Source organism: Phyllostomus discolor, chromosome 2 (genome assembly GCF_004126475.2).
Source record: "Phyllostomus discolor isolate MPI-MPIP mPhyDis1 chromosome 2, mPhyDis1.pri.v3, whole genome shotgun sequence".
Lineage (NCBI taxonomy): Eukaryota > Metazoa > Chordata > Mammalia > Chiroptera > Phyllostomidae > Phyllostomus > Phyllostomus discolor.
In genome coordinates this window covers 66,893,534-66,907,927 of record NC_040904.2, presented here as the reverse complement: position 1 = coordinate 66,907,927, position 14,394 = coordinate 66,893,534, and the positions used below count along the sequence as shown (strand labels likewise).

General features: G+C 37.5%; 1 protein-coding gene across 3 annotated transcripts in view; it reads left to right on the top strand.

The window, feature by feature from the left end:
• Positions 1 to 1,412: 1,412 nt before the first annotated feature.
• ROBO1 (roundabout guidance receptor 1) overlaps positions 1,413 to 14,394 on the top strand; it is a 1,159,940-nt gene continuing 1,146,958 nt past the window's right edge. For 2 of the 3 annotated variants that reach the window (XM_036017943.1, XM_036017942.1), the window contains exon 1: positions 1,413 to 1,631. The gene's annotated coding sequence lies outside the window, so the exon portion shown is untranslated. The remainder of the gene's footprint in view (positions 1,632 to 14,394) is intronic. The other variant, XM_036017946.1, reaches the window with a different exon arrangement.

Here is a 14,394-nt window from a genome sequence, read left to right as displayed (position 1 = left end):
TGGACTTGAAGTAACACTTCTGTTGTCAAGGGTTACTGATGGGGGAAGGGAAGGGGCTGTAAGGGAAGGAGTTATGGAAATGAAGAAGGATTGTAGCACACACTACATAAATTCAAACACTACACATGTGTTTGGAATAAGATCTCAATTCTGCTTGTACTTTTGCATTTTGCCATTCCATTTATTTAGTTTACACATGGCTAGTGAATTTATAAGTTCATTGATACTGACTTTATTCAGTACATCACTTTGTAGTATCATTGAGCTGTAGATGACAGACATAATTTTGTAATTACATTTACATTACTATTTATAACTAAAATGAAACAAAATTATGTCATTTCCTGAGTTGTAATATCAGCAAATATCTTGGTGGAACGTGGTGGAGTCCATGTCATTTTAGTTTACACGAGGATTTCTCTTTCTACAAAATTAAAGGTCAGGAAAAAGGAAGCATAATGGCTTTAAATTCATACAGATTAAGATTCCGCTATTCTAATTTTTAAGGTAGCTAGTTGTAATGATGATGTACTGAAGTGTTTTTTCACAATAACATATTTCAAATTGCTAGTTGCCATAGGCCTGCCTCACTGTAAATATCTTGTGCCAATTTGCATTACTAATGGACTTGCAAAAAGAGAAACTGTAAAAATAAAATGTGACAATTAATAGTAAATGCTTGACATATTATGACATTACCAGTACCCTTAAGTTGATTTATATGTCTCCTGTCAATATTCAGAGATAAAATATTTCATAGTTTCTTAGTTTGCAAAATAAAAATGATTCCCAGGGCATTGTCATTGATAGCATTTTTCCCCCGTAGCGTTTCAAAAACATATCCCATGTTTTATAGGCGGTACACCCATATTTTAGATTCTACCATTTTAATCTGTTTATATTATTTGGAATAGCCTTGCATTTTCAATAATAAAATCAGGTGCTGTTTTATTTAAATAGGTGAAGTACAGGTGTATCTAAATATTTCCTGAATTTATATCAGAATAATGCATAAAAGAATGTTTTCCTGCAAGAAGTATGTGTAAATTTTCCTCGGTGGCGGGGGGTGGGGGGATGTTCTTTTTAAAGCCTTTGTATTTTCAAAGCCACTCACACAGACAATTAAAAGCAAATACGAAATCATAGTGCACATGACAGGAGTTTAAATGTGAGGGTTTTTTTTACTCAGTTAAACATCGCAGCAAGCATTACAATACCAGAGGTAACGAATCAATTAAATCCATTTTCCCCTCCGCGCCTCCAAAGCTGTGTGCGTAGTGTTGCTGTTACTTTAGGGCTGAGCAGTAGGACCCAGGGGCCTCCGCTGCCACCAATAGTAGCGCGCACTTGGACCTATTTGCATGCAATGCCGTCTGCTCTGCGCATTAATAGTAATACAGATAACGGGTTTGAAAGAATTCTGTACTGAAGAAGGATTGGGTTTTTCCAGCGTGCTGATACTGAGAAGAAACGCGACTTCACTCTCTCCCTATTTCCCCATTCTTACATTTATAAGTCTCAGACTGCTTTTGCCTGGTTTAAACTCGGGGAGGTCTCTGTGCACAGCAAAGTTGGAGGGCTGCGCCTGCACCACCGAGCCGCTAGATTTCTGAAAACAGTCTTAGTGAAGGGTAAGTCGCCCAAATGATTGTAAAGGATGTGAGAACCGGCTTTAGAATTGTCAAAAGGCACAGGCTTGGTTATATAGTGGTGGTTGTTGGGGTGTAGAATAGGTGCGGGAAGGACTCCGTGGCTTGTCAGAAATTGTGCCTGGTGCACCGGGTATTTTCGTGGAGAATCAAAAACCTTCAGGCTAGACCGGAAATTGCAGCCCCATGATTGGGCTGAAATCAACAAGTTTCCCTGCAGGGTTGAGACGTTTATTTCTTTGCAAGTTATGCTGAGTGTCCGTTCTGGGTGGGCTGAGCGAGCTTCACAAAGAAGTTTCGGAATTTGGGTCTGTTGTGTAATGCTGATTTAATCTTTTTGGAGGAGGTTACGTGGCACCTTGGGGCTTCCCGGGGACATACAGCACTATTTATTAGGATGCTCTGGTCACCCGCAGCCTGCTGGGTTTGTGCTGAGCAACTTTGCCGCGTAATCCCGAAGTCTCGTACCGCTCTGGGGCTCGGGATGTGGACTGAAGCTCAGAAACGAGCAATTCCGAGGCCATTTGCGCCTGCAAACTTTGAAAGCATTCTCCAAGGAGGATGAGAATGAAGCTCTGAGAAGAGGCATCACTAGATGCATTTTGGTAAACTCTTCGTGATATATAGGTGATGAGGTTTTTCAAGACATGCATTTCTATCGTGCAGCTTTTTTTTTTTTTTTTTTTTTTGCTTGGAAATGTAGAGCTTTTATGGAGAAGGTGTAGTGCTGATGCGGAGACAGGGTGGACTGGATCTGAGGGAGAGACCGGGAAAAAGAGAGAGAAGATAGATGAATGAACAAGACGCGTGCCATCTTTCACACGCAAAAAACACACGCGTGGGACGTGTCAGGAAGCGCTCCAGTTGGTGGCGTTTAGCTGCAAAACGTAATGCAGGGAGGTCCAGGAGCCTCTGAAGCGCCATGACCTTTTGGGGTCTCTTCTAGCTCTTTCTCCCTGACCCCTCTTCTGTCTTTCTTCCCGCCTGGAGCTCCGGGGTTGGCGCGGTTGCGGTGGTGCGAGCGGCTCAGTCCCCGCAGCGCTGCGGACACAATGGGGAGAGGAAGGCAGAGCCCTGCGAGCGGGCGGAGCCGGGCACTCCGCGGCAATCCCACTCACTGCCGCAGCCTCAGTTGCCTCTCCACCGGGGGGCTGCAGCGCTGCGGAGGCCTCTTGAGCTGGGCCTCCGAGCGCACTGACAAACCAGAGGACGCGCACACCTGGCCGCAGAGGTCCCGGGCTATTCCCTTCTAGGAGCCACAGTACTGCAGGCAGACAGGTGGGATGGGAAGACGGGATGCCTCAGCATTCCATTCCAGCCTTGGGTCCCAGCGGCTACCGCTACCAGAAAATCCCTAGGGTGCATCCCAAATGTCTTAGAAGACCTGCATCCCCAAAGGCGAAAGAGAACAAGGGAAATGCTGATAAGGCTGAAAGAGGAGGAAGATAGCAAGTGATGTGGGCCAGTTCTGGTCATCTGCCAGGCTTTTTTCTTGGATCTTTTAAGTGGGCTGCTTTAGATGCGTCTTTGAAATGCGCTTCCTGGCCTCTCTGCGGAACCGAAGGGGCAGGCTTCCAGATGCAGGAGCTCACTGGAGACTCTTACAGATAAAGGAGACTGCAGGGCAGGGGCCTTCATTTCAGTGTCATTGAACCCTGACCTCAACACCTCCCACCTATTGAGGCTCTCACCGGGGAGTGCCCTGACCTTGCAAACTCCTCTGGATTATCTGTCCTGCTTGTTTTTATGTGATTTTTTTTATCACACCCTGTATTTGTTACAAAAGTCTGTTGAGGATGGTTTGTGTAGTCCCAAGTAGTGATGGGCGATCGTATAATTTGAAGGTGGATTACCAACCCCGCACTGAGCCTTAGGAGGAAGGGTTATAGATTTAGGACCATATGGAATGGTCTAGTTGGGGATGCTGGTTGCTTAACAGGGACTTTTCAGAGGGAATATACTCTTCTAAGCACAAGGAGAAGACAATATCATTGCTTTCTTTTCCCAGTTTCCATTTGTCCTGTTCATTGTGGGAACTAGGATGTAATATTAAACAGAAAATATTTTGTGTCCACCTCTTTATTATGAGGGCAACTAGAAGCCTGGCAACTAGGTTTTAGGTCCAAACTTAGATGATCCTCAGACCTGTTATTTAGAGAGACTCAGTTTGCCACCCCAAGATGTGCATCTCTTTTATTTCTTGAAGAGGCACAGGTAGCTGTTTTGAAAGCATTCTGGAAGGCATGCAGCATGCTAATTTTATTAAAGAGGATTATTAAAAGATTGATGGATGTTTATCAAAACTCTTCTCTCCCCCAAAGGGGGAAAAATGACCAAAAACATCAACAGCAGCAACCAAGAATAAATAATTGGTAGGAGGACTTTGTTTCTTAGGAATCATGTGCCTTCCAACATGAGGGGAGGGCAAAGCTGAGGAGGGTAAATTTAAGGAATGAGGGCATCCACCTCATACTGTTGCCATGGATTTTGGACTTCCTTTAATGTTTCCCCATGCATCTTCCTTCTCCGATGTCTTCCAATTCAGCCCTGGATGATCTGCAAAACTGAAGCACAATGACACAGCTGCAGTTTCCTGATGGAAGCTTGCACCAGCAAAGCTGTTAATCACATGTTTGCTATTATTTTCCCACTTATTTCCTTCTACTTTCCTTCTCTTCCCCTGCCCTTGAATCAGTGTTACCATTTTTTAGTCTGTATCCTGGGAAGGGTTAGTGATTTCTAGTGACAGAGCACATTGCTGAGTGTGGGAGGAGAGCAGTGTGTCAGTAGCTGCCTAGGGAGTCTCACAGGTTTGAGGCTGACTTTCTCTTAGCCTGTACTGAACAGAATAAAGATAAGTAGCCTAATATCTCCCCAAAGAGAACTGTGTTGGTCTATATAATTGTCTTATTTTAATAGAATCAAATCAAATACAAAATAACTTTGGTCAGAGATGAAAGGGAAGCTAAGCACTTGCTTGCAACAATTTGGAAACTAGTGTACTCAGCTGTGAAAGCTCACCTTTTGACATCCATCTATACTTGATACATTAAGAGCTCTTTTTTTATTTCAGTGAGATTTAATATGTTACTATCATCAAGAGGCTGAGCAATTCAAGGCATGGCAAAGATGGGAATTGTAAAAGAAAAAAAGAAAGCAAAGAGAACCTCTGGCAGCTTGATGAATGAGCAAGTGCAATGCACCATTTGAAATGTAACTTCAGAAGAGTTTCCCACTAATCCACTAGAGAATGAGAGAATTAGTGCCTCCTTATCACCCAGAAAATTAACCTGATCTCTCTCTCTCTCTCTCTCTCTCTCTCTCTCTCTCTCTCTATCCCTCTATCTGTGAGTTCAGAAACAAAATCATAATAGCATACAGTAGGATACAATTATGACCTGGTCATATAATCATTTTTCTCTCTAAACTTGCTGTTGAAGTGAGTGAGCAGTATTAGTATTCTTGTACTCCTGATTGTACCTACAATATATTAGTGCTAAATGAGCCAGCCAATGCTCCTAATTCTATAGGAAATAGAGGTCCTAGAAGAGAGACTGGTATATCCAAGGCCATATAGGAGAAAACAGTAGACAGTGTTAGGTGTCTTACTCACAATAGATATTTCACTCAACCCTCACATCACTTGTTTGAAGTAAGGCTTTATTAGATTTCTTTAACATATGAAGCTAAATATGCACAGTTATTCAGCAAATCAGGGTCAGACTCACAACTGTAAACAAGGTCTTGATCATGACAGAATACATGTTTTTCCAGTATCCCCATGGACCTATTTTCCCCTCATATTTAAGCCAAGGTTTTATTATTTTTGAATTTTGTTTGAGTATTCATAATTTTTGAATCTCCTAAATATCCTTTCCACCTCTAAATCATTCTTTTCATTTCCCCACACCAATCTTCTATAAACGGTGACTCTCCACAGGTAAAAGAACAGCCTCACCTCTAACCACCACCCTAGTTGCATCAACACCTTTGGGGGCAGGGTTCAAAGATGAGGGGGTGAAACTTAGGACCTCCATTATTTGTTTTTAATGTTGCACCACTATTGCCAGGGAGTCTGGGAAGATTCCATCATGTTCTTCTCCTACAGAAGTTACCTTTACAGTATATGCCTTTACATCACATTTCTATGCACGTGACTTGTCTGATTTGGATGTTTCCCCCCTTTAATCACAAAACCCCTCCTCTGTCTAGAGTGGCTCATGCTCCTCCCTCCACCACAAAATTTCTCCGATTATCCCAATCCTCACAGCTTTTATACACCTCTGAAATTTCCAGATTTATAACTTCTGCCATTTAATTTGGTCTTTATTTGGAGGTTAAGAGGAGTAAGCTAACTTTTCTTGAGGATTCACTCTATATTCAATCATTTTACATAAATTATTTGTCAAATTCAATTTTCTAGTTGTTAATTATGTTTCTTCGTTTATCCATTTTTGTCTTCTTACTCTTGTCAGTTACACCAGATGATATATTTCTAGAATTTCAGTAATGAAATCCAAATTAGATCTCTCTAGTCCCTACATTGCTCCTGAATGTCACACATATCTCCAAAGGACTTCTTGACATCTTTACCTAGAAATGTATTGCAACTATTTTAAAGGAAAATATAGTACAGGAAAGTGTTCAAAGTCATATGCATATTTTTTTCTGCCAAACTTGCTCTTCTACAATACTGGGATTTCCAAGTCATAAATAGCCATCGTTTATCTGGGCAAATTCACCTTTGACATATTCCTCTATCATCCACTAGAGTCAAACAATGGGGAAAAAAAGCAGTGTTAATTTTATTTTTCTTGAGCCTAGCTTCTTCCCACAGGCAGTCCTACCCCCAACTCCTACTTCTGTTTTGCGGGATCACCCTTCTAAACTATTACTTCACATGCATAATCACCCACTTGAATTCACATACATCATGTCTGCCAGAGACTTCTTTCTGGAGGACAAATGCTGTAGTCCAGATTCCTTATCATGTCATTCAAAGTGCACTGTCATTTGGACTCAAAATTCCTTTCTTCCTTCTTCAGCTCATCAGTTACCATAAAAATGTGCTTGAATTTTCTCAAATATTCCATGAAATACTTCATTCTTCTTTTTTTTTTGTTATTTATTTTAGAACTTCTCCTCCGAATAGTTCTTCCTTTCATGACCTCTGGGTGATCTTCAAAGTACAGAACAGATGTCAGTTCTATGAAAACCTTTATGTGAAGCAAATAAGTTTAAATATTTGTACTTCTGAACTTATATGTATGACCCATGGTCATGAACTAAAGAGGGGGAGTTGCGGGTGGAAGGGGGCATGCAGGGCAGAGGGGAATAAAGGGGGGGAATGGGACAGTTGTAATAGCATAATCAATAAAATAGATTTTTTAAAATATAAATAAATAAATGAATAAATCGTTCTCCTTCTGATCTTTTATTTTTTTTATTGTTGGTCACTTACAGTTGTCCACATTCTCCTCTTATTGCTCTCTCCTGCCCCGCCCAACCCCCAACATTCAATTCTCACCTCACCCAGTTGCCCTTGCCCATGGGTCCTTGTACTTGTTCTTTGACTTGACTCTTCCCCTTCTTTCCCCCATTATCCCTCTCCTTCACCCCTTCTGGTCATTGGCAGATTGCTGTTTCCTTAATACAATAATATTTCTGAAATTCCATTGCCTTTATTCATTAATTTCTACTGTGATACTGTGAATTCTTAAAGCACTATTTCTCAAACTTTGGCCATTGAATCAAGGAAAGCCCCGGAATCAACAAAAATAACACTAAAAATAATACTCCCTGGATCTCCTCCCCCCATTAAAAATTAGAATAGCCCTGGCTGGCATAGCTCAGTGGATTGAGCGTGGGCTTCTAACCAAAGTGCTGCAGGTTCGATTCCCAGTTAGGGTACATGCCTGGGTTGCAGGCCATGACCCCCAACAACCACACACTGATGTTTCTCTCTCTCTCTCTCTGTCTCTCTCCCTTCCCTCTCTAAAATTAAATAAATAAAATCTTTAAAAAAAAAAACAAAAAACACATTAGAATATGTTGGGGGAGTCTGGAATCCACATTTTGCCAAGCAATCCAGGTATAACCAGGCCCTTGGAATTTATCACAACAGTTTCTTCCCAACTCAGCCAGGGCAATCTGGAGCTTAATTTGGCAGTGTAAGGGAGTAGCCATTAACATAGCTTCTTACATCTTACTGCGAGCTATGAGCATGTCTTCCTTGATTACTGTGCTTCAAAGGAAGATTTGATCTCAGACTATAGCAAGTTCAATCACTCAGTTCATTTACTGACACAAGAGAGGTTTGTGTCAGAAAGCCACATGTGTCAAGAGCACAATTTGGTAATCACATAGAAAATGACTTTTCTATTTGAGGTTCCACTGCACTTGAAGCTTTTAATGACTCTTACTTTGTAATATCATGGTGTGTTTACTTGGTAAAGATAGAAAATTAGTGGAATAAATGTCTGTAAATTACCACCCAAATTAAGTAAGAATACATTAAACAACATTGAAGCCCTCTTTGTATTCTTCCAGATTGCATTTCCTTTCTAGAGGTGACCAGTATTGTAAATCTGCTATTATGATTCCAATGTATTTCCTTTTGATTTTGACACTTCTCAACCATATATAGCATTGTATTGAATAAGTATACCATTTTTATAAATTGTAACATCTTATGTGCATTCTTGGGAATATTGTTTTTATATGATTTTATTCAAGCTGGTTCAGGATGATTTACTTCATTTATTTTCATTGCTGTTTAGTATTCCATTATATGAATATACTAAAATTCAGTTTTTCCTCTCTCATTAATAGGCATTTCCTTTTTCTCCTTGTAGCAATGGTTTTTTTTGTTTTTGGCATATACATCACTGTGCTCATATCCAATATCTTTTTAAATATATGCCTAGAAGTGAAATTGATTAATTATGTGGAATTTACTTCTTTCTGTTTTTCAGGTATTGCCTAAATCCCACACAGTGCTTGCAGCATTTATAGTTTCCAAGCACATTCATGAGAGCTACCATTCTATCTATCCTTGTCAACATTGAATATTGGCACATTTATTTATTTTACCAATTCAATGGTTTTCATTTGTCTTTTCTGATTATATGTTCAGTGAGTATCTATTCATCGAGAATTCATGTTTCCTCTGCTGTGAATTGCTTAAACAAATATTTTACTTATTTTTCTACTGAGACACTTACCTTTTTGTTATAGATTTATAGAATTCCTTTATATATTCTCCACCCTGATTTGATTTTGGTGTATACATTGCAAATAATTTTTGTAGCTTGTATTCTTAAGGCTTTTTTATTAAACCAATGTCTTTTATTTTAAAAAAAATTATATTGTGTTTCATTAAAAGTAATACAAATTTTTCATTTTGGCTCCTCTTTTGTAGATCTTGTTGTTTTAGAAGTCATTCCCTATGTTGAAATCATAAAATATTCTCATATATTTTTCCTAAAAGTTTTTAAATTTTACTTCATATATTTAAGTCTTTGATCTATCTGCAATTGACTTTAGTTTTGGGGGGGGATTGTACTGAGAAATGTGACTGTTCCATATGGGGGTGGATTGCTTTTTTTTTTTTTTCCAGTCAGAATACTTGGCAACTGTCCTCATTTGAGACATGACTTTCTGGCCATTATGTGCCTTGCCTGATTATTTGGACCATCATCTCATCGAACCATCACAATGTTAATGAACCAGAGTGAAAGCATCAATTAAGATTTTGACCCAAATAGGTTTATATTTAACCAGAATAAAAAATCAATGCTTTTTATGACGAACTGTATAATCTCTTTAAATGGTACATGAATTGTGTTCATGTGTAATGAGTCTTTAGCTCTGCCTAGTGTCATTACCTTCATTTTAGTTCTTCATAGAAAATGTTAGCAAATATCCCAAAGACACACTTACCTTTTCTATAGAACTTAGGAAGGGCAAACCTTAGAAATTAATTTCAATACATCAAAGGAAGAATTATGACTCACTCTAGGAATGAAACATGATTGACCACTTGCCAGGTGAATTATAACCCTTAGGCAGAACAACATTTCAGCATAAAAGCCAACAGCCTTTGATCAATGTACAACCTTTGGGTAAGCACTTTAAAATATTAATCCAATCACAAAAAGTTTAAAAAGGGAGTTTGTGTTTCAGTATGACTTATATATACTACCTTTTATTATAAATAATATTTATGTGTCACTTCTATTGACCATGCTTTAACTAGGACAAAGATCATGAACAATTTCTCAGTGTACCTGTATAAAGTTATACTAACACTCTAACCACTACTTGTATGTGTCTCTCGAGCACTTAAAACATAGCTAGTATGACAGAGGTATTGAATGCTTAATTATATGTATATATAATTATTTTAACTTTCAATTTATCTTGTGACATTTTTATTCTATTATTTTATTTTGTTTTTCAATTATAGTTTACATTTAATGTTATCTTATATTTCAGGTTTACAGCATAGTTGTTAGAGAATCATATATTTTACAGTGTTCCCTCTGATGTGTTTCCAGAAACCAATGGCACCAACATATTTATACACTATTATTGACTCTATTTCCTATGTTATACTTCATATCCCCATGACTATTTTATAACTACCAATGTATACCTCTCAATCCCTTCGAATTTTTCACCCAGTCCCCCAACCACACACTCCCATCTGGTAACCATCAGTTTGTTCTCTGTATCTATGAGTCTGCTTCTCTTTTCTTTGTTTGTTTATATTGTTCTTTAGATTCCACATACAAGTGAAATCATATGGTGTTTGTTTTTTACCCACTGACTTATTTCACTTGGCATAATAACCTCTAGGTCTATGCATGCTGCCACAAATTGTAAGAGTTAATTATTTTTTAATGACTGACTAATATTCCATTGCATATAGGTACCACTATTTTTTATCCACTCTATTGATGGGCATTTGGATTGCTTCTATGTTTCGGCTATTGTAAGCAACACTGCAGTGAACATAGGGGTACATATATTCTTTGAAATTACTATTTGGGTTTCTTCAGATATAAAGCCAGAAGTAGGATTCCTGGGTGGTAAGGCAATTTCATTTTGAGTTTTCTGAGGAACCTCCATACTGTTTTCTATAGTGGCTGAACCAATCTGCATTCCATGAGGGTTCCCTTTTCTCCACATCCTCACCAGCACTTGTTGTTTATTGTTTTATTGATGATAGTCATTCTGACAGGTGTGAGCTAATATCTCATTGTGGTGTTAATTTGCATTTCTCTGAAGATTAGTGATGTTGAGCATCTTTTCATAGGTCTATTAGCCATCTGTATGTCCTCTTCAGAGAAGTATCTACTTAGGTACTTTGCCTGGTTTTAAATTGGAGTGCCTTGTTGTTGTTGTTATCATTGAGTTGTATGATTTCTTCATAAATTTTAGATAGTAACTCTTTCTCAGATGTATCATCAAATGGGCTCCCATTCATTGGGCTATCTTTTCATTCTCTTGTGCAAAAATATTTGTTTGATGTAGTCCCCTTTGTTTAATTTTTCTTTTGTTTTCCTTGCCCAAAGTGATATGTCAAAAAATGTTACTAAAATAAATTATTTGAAATTTTACTGCATATGAATTATTTTAGGATTTTTATGGTTTCAAGTGTTACATTTAAGTCTGTAATCCATTTTGAATTTATTCTAGCATGTTGTGTGAGAAGGTAACCTAAGATAATTTTTTGCTTTTATCTGTCTAATATTCCCAATACCATTTACTGAATAGACTCCTTTATCCTAATGTATGTTCTTGGCTCCTTTGTCAAATATTAATTGACCATATAGATGTGGATTTATTTCTGGGTTCTCTGTTTTGTTCTATTGATCTATATATCTGTTTTTGGCCTGTATCATGTTGTTTTCATTACTATGGCCTTATAGAATAGTTTGATAGTAGGTAGCATAATTTCTTCAACTTTGTTTTTCTTCTCAAGGTTGTTGTGCTTATTTAAGGTCTTCATTGTTCCATATAATTTTTTGGATTGATAGGAATTGCATTGAATCTATTGATTGCTTTGGGTAGTATGGACATTTTAACAATGTTAATTCTTCCTACCTGTGGGTATGGTATAAGCTTCCATTTATTTATAACTTCTTCAATTTCTTTCTTCAGTGTCTTATAATATTCCAAGTACATACCTTTCCCTGCTTGGTTAAATTTATTTCTAAGTATTTTCTGATGCAACTATAGATGGGATTGTTTTCTCAGTTTTCATTTCTGGCTATTCTTTGCTGGTATATAAGAATTTATCTGATTTCTGGATATTTACTTTGTATTTTGAGTCTGGATGTCTACAACAAAGGGGCCTTATGGTGGTGATGATGAGAACACTGATTTCTCTTGGTACTGGAAGTAAAGAAGCAAAGTCCCATCCTCCCCTTCTACACTTTCTTTCCTTAATGTGATGATTTACCTTCTGACATAATATTGCCTTAATCCATCCTCCTAGTCCATTACCACCAAATTTTCTAGGCAGATACACTTTGGAATCTTATGGATAACTCTTGCAGGATGATAATACATAAAACTTAAAAAGTGCCCCAAATTCTACTACTCTTTTTACATTAAACAAAAATTAGCCTGTTCATATCCGTGCTAAGGGCATAAACTGCGAATTGTTGTTTTGTTTTGTTTTCTAAGAGGGTAATACATCAGGTTCTGTTGGTCATGCTCTTTTACTTGGTGGTGTAGGTGTTTTTCCATTGAATTAAAATCAATATAATAAGCTCAAGAATGTGGAAAGAAAACTCTAAATTTATTAGTTTATTAGAAAATATTTTAACTAAACAAATTAATTAATCACTTTCATTCTGAGCATTGTAAAATAATTTGGAAGTATGAAAAACTATTATTGAAATGGCACGAGGGGATGAAAACTTGGTAAGAGGTAGAGGAAAACATTAAGAAAGAATTTGCTTGTTTGTACTTCTTTCTAGAGCTGTAGCTATAAGAATATACTAGTGAAAATATTCTTTATTTTGACTTTGTTGCAACTTCTAGAGCAACAAAAGAATGTTTTGTCAGAAAACTGTAAAGCATTCCCTGTCCTCTTACAGTCCAGGCACTTTATTTATTGATTTATTTATTTTTATTGAGATATAATTGACATATAAATAGCACCATGTAAGTTTAAGGTATACAAAATGTTGATTTGAACATTTATATGGTGCAAAATGGTTAACACCTTCATCATGTCACATAATTAACTTTTTTTCTGGTGAGAACATTTAAGATTTACTTTTTTAGGAAGTTTCAAGTATGTAATTACTATATAACTAACTATCACTACCATCCTGTATATTTGATCTCTACCAGACACTTTCTTTCAACTTTTCTTCTTCACTATTATTCTTTCTCCATTAATTTCCTTCTCTGATTCTGGGAGGGGAAGGAATGTAAGAGAAAATAAAGAAGACATAGAGCTATGTGCTACTGAGATGTTCCTGTGTTCACAAGCTCTTCCCTTCAGCTTCTGTAGCTTTTCCTTGATTTCTTGTGACATTCTTGTCTTCCATTACTTACTCTCTCAGAATAAGAACGGTTTCTGATATGAAAGTCAGTTGACTTCATCAGGCATATACTAAACATCACTCTCTTCATAAGAGAGTGCTAGACACTGAAAGCATGAAAGTGAATATACATGGTCTCCTCCCTCAGGAAATTCAGGTTACAGCATAGCATCTCTCCAGTCCCACAGCATTAGCTGTGGGGTTCTCTCTCTGCTTCCCTCCCCATTTCTCACGCACTCCTGTCTAAGGAATATCATGGTTTCCTCTCTTCTGAAATGAACATTTCCACTGGGGCCATAGCTCATTGGTTTTCCTCTTTCTATATCTTCAGTCTCGCCATTAACTAGCTCCTTTAGTTATTTTTATAATTATCTCCACTCTAAAAAAAAGTACTTCAAATTTTCCATCATATTTCTTTCTCTTCAAGTATCCACTTAAATTATCTGCTAACCCCCATTAAAAAAATAAACTTATTGAAAGAGTTTCCTTCTCTTGTCTTCCCTTGATTGCCCCAATTATTCACCCATCAAACAGTGATAAATTTGTACAGCCTTAATCTGATCAAATTTAGACCCCATAGATTTAGAATTTACCAAATCAATAGGTAAGATGTAGACTTCATCCTACTTCAAATATTTGTGACATTTGAAATTTATCTAATAAATTCCAAGACACTGATCTCCTCTATATCTCTTCCAAACATTTGACCTTTCTCCTTTCTCCTTTAATGCCTCCTTCTCCTCTACCAGTCTTTAAATGCTGTATATTCCCCAGATTCTGCCTATAGAGCATTTCTCTTTGTATTTTGTATATTTTTTTCTGCAGTCTCCTTGAGTCCTATGACTTCAACCTTTATATAATGGAGAATTAGATGATGTTATATTAATAATAATAATTGATGATACAGATGAATAATTTATAGATGCTTGTTCTGCATCCTTAGAAGCACTGTTATACTTTCTTTGTCTTTCACATACAATCCTACAAATCTTTGAGTAGACCCTGTCTTGCCAATAAGGGATTTGTAACTTTCATGTGCATGGTTTCATGGCTAAATGGGCAGAACTTCCATTCAAACACTGCTCTGTTTGACTTCAGAATCCAGGCTTCTAATGTTAAAAGACCTCATGCACGTATTTCCCTTGATAGCAGAGGTTTTCAATTTGGTTGCATATTAGAAT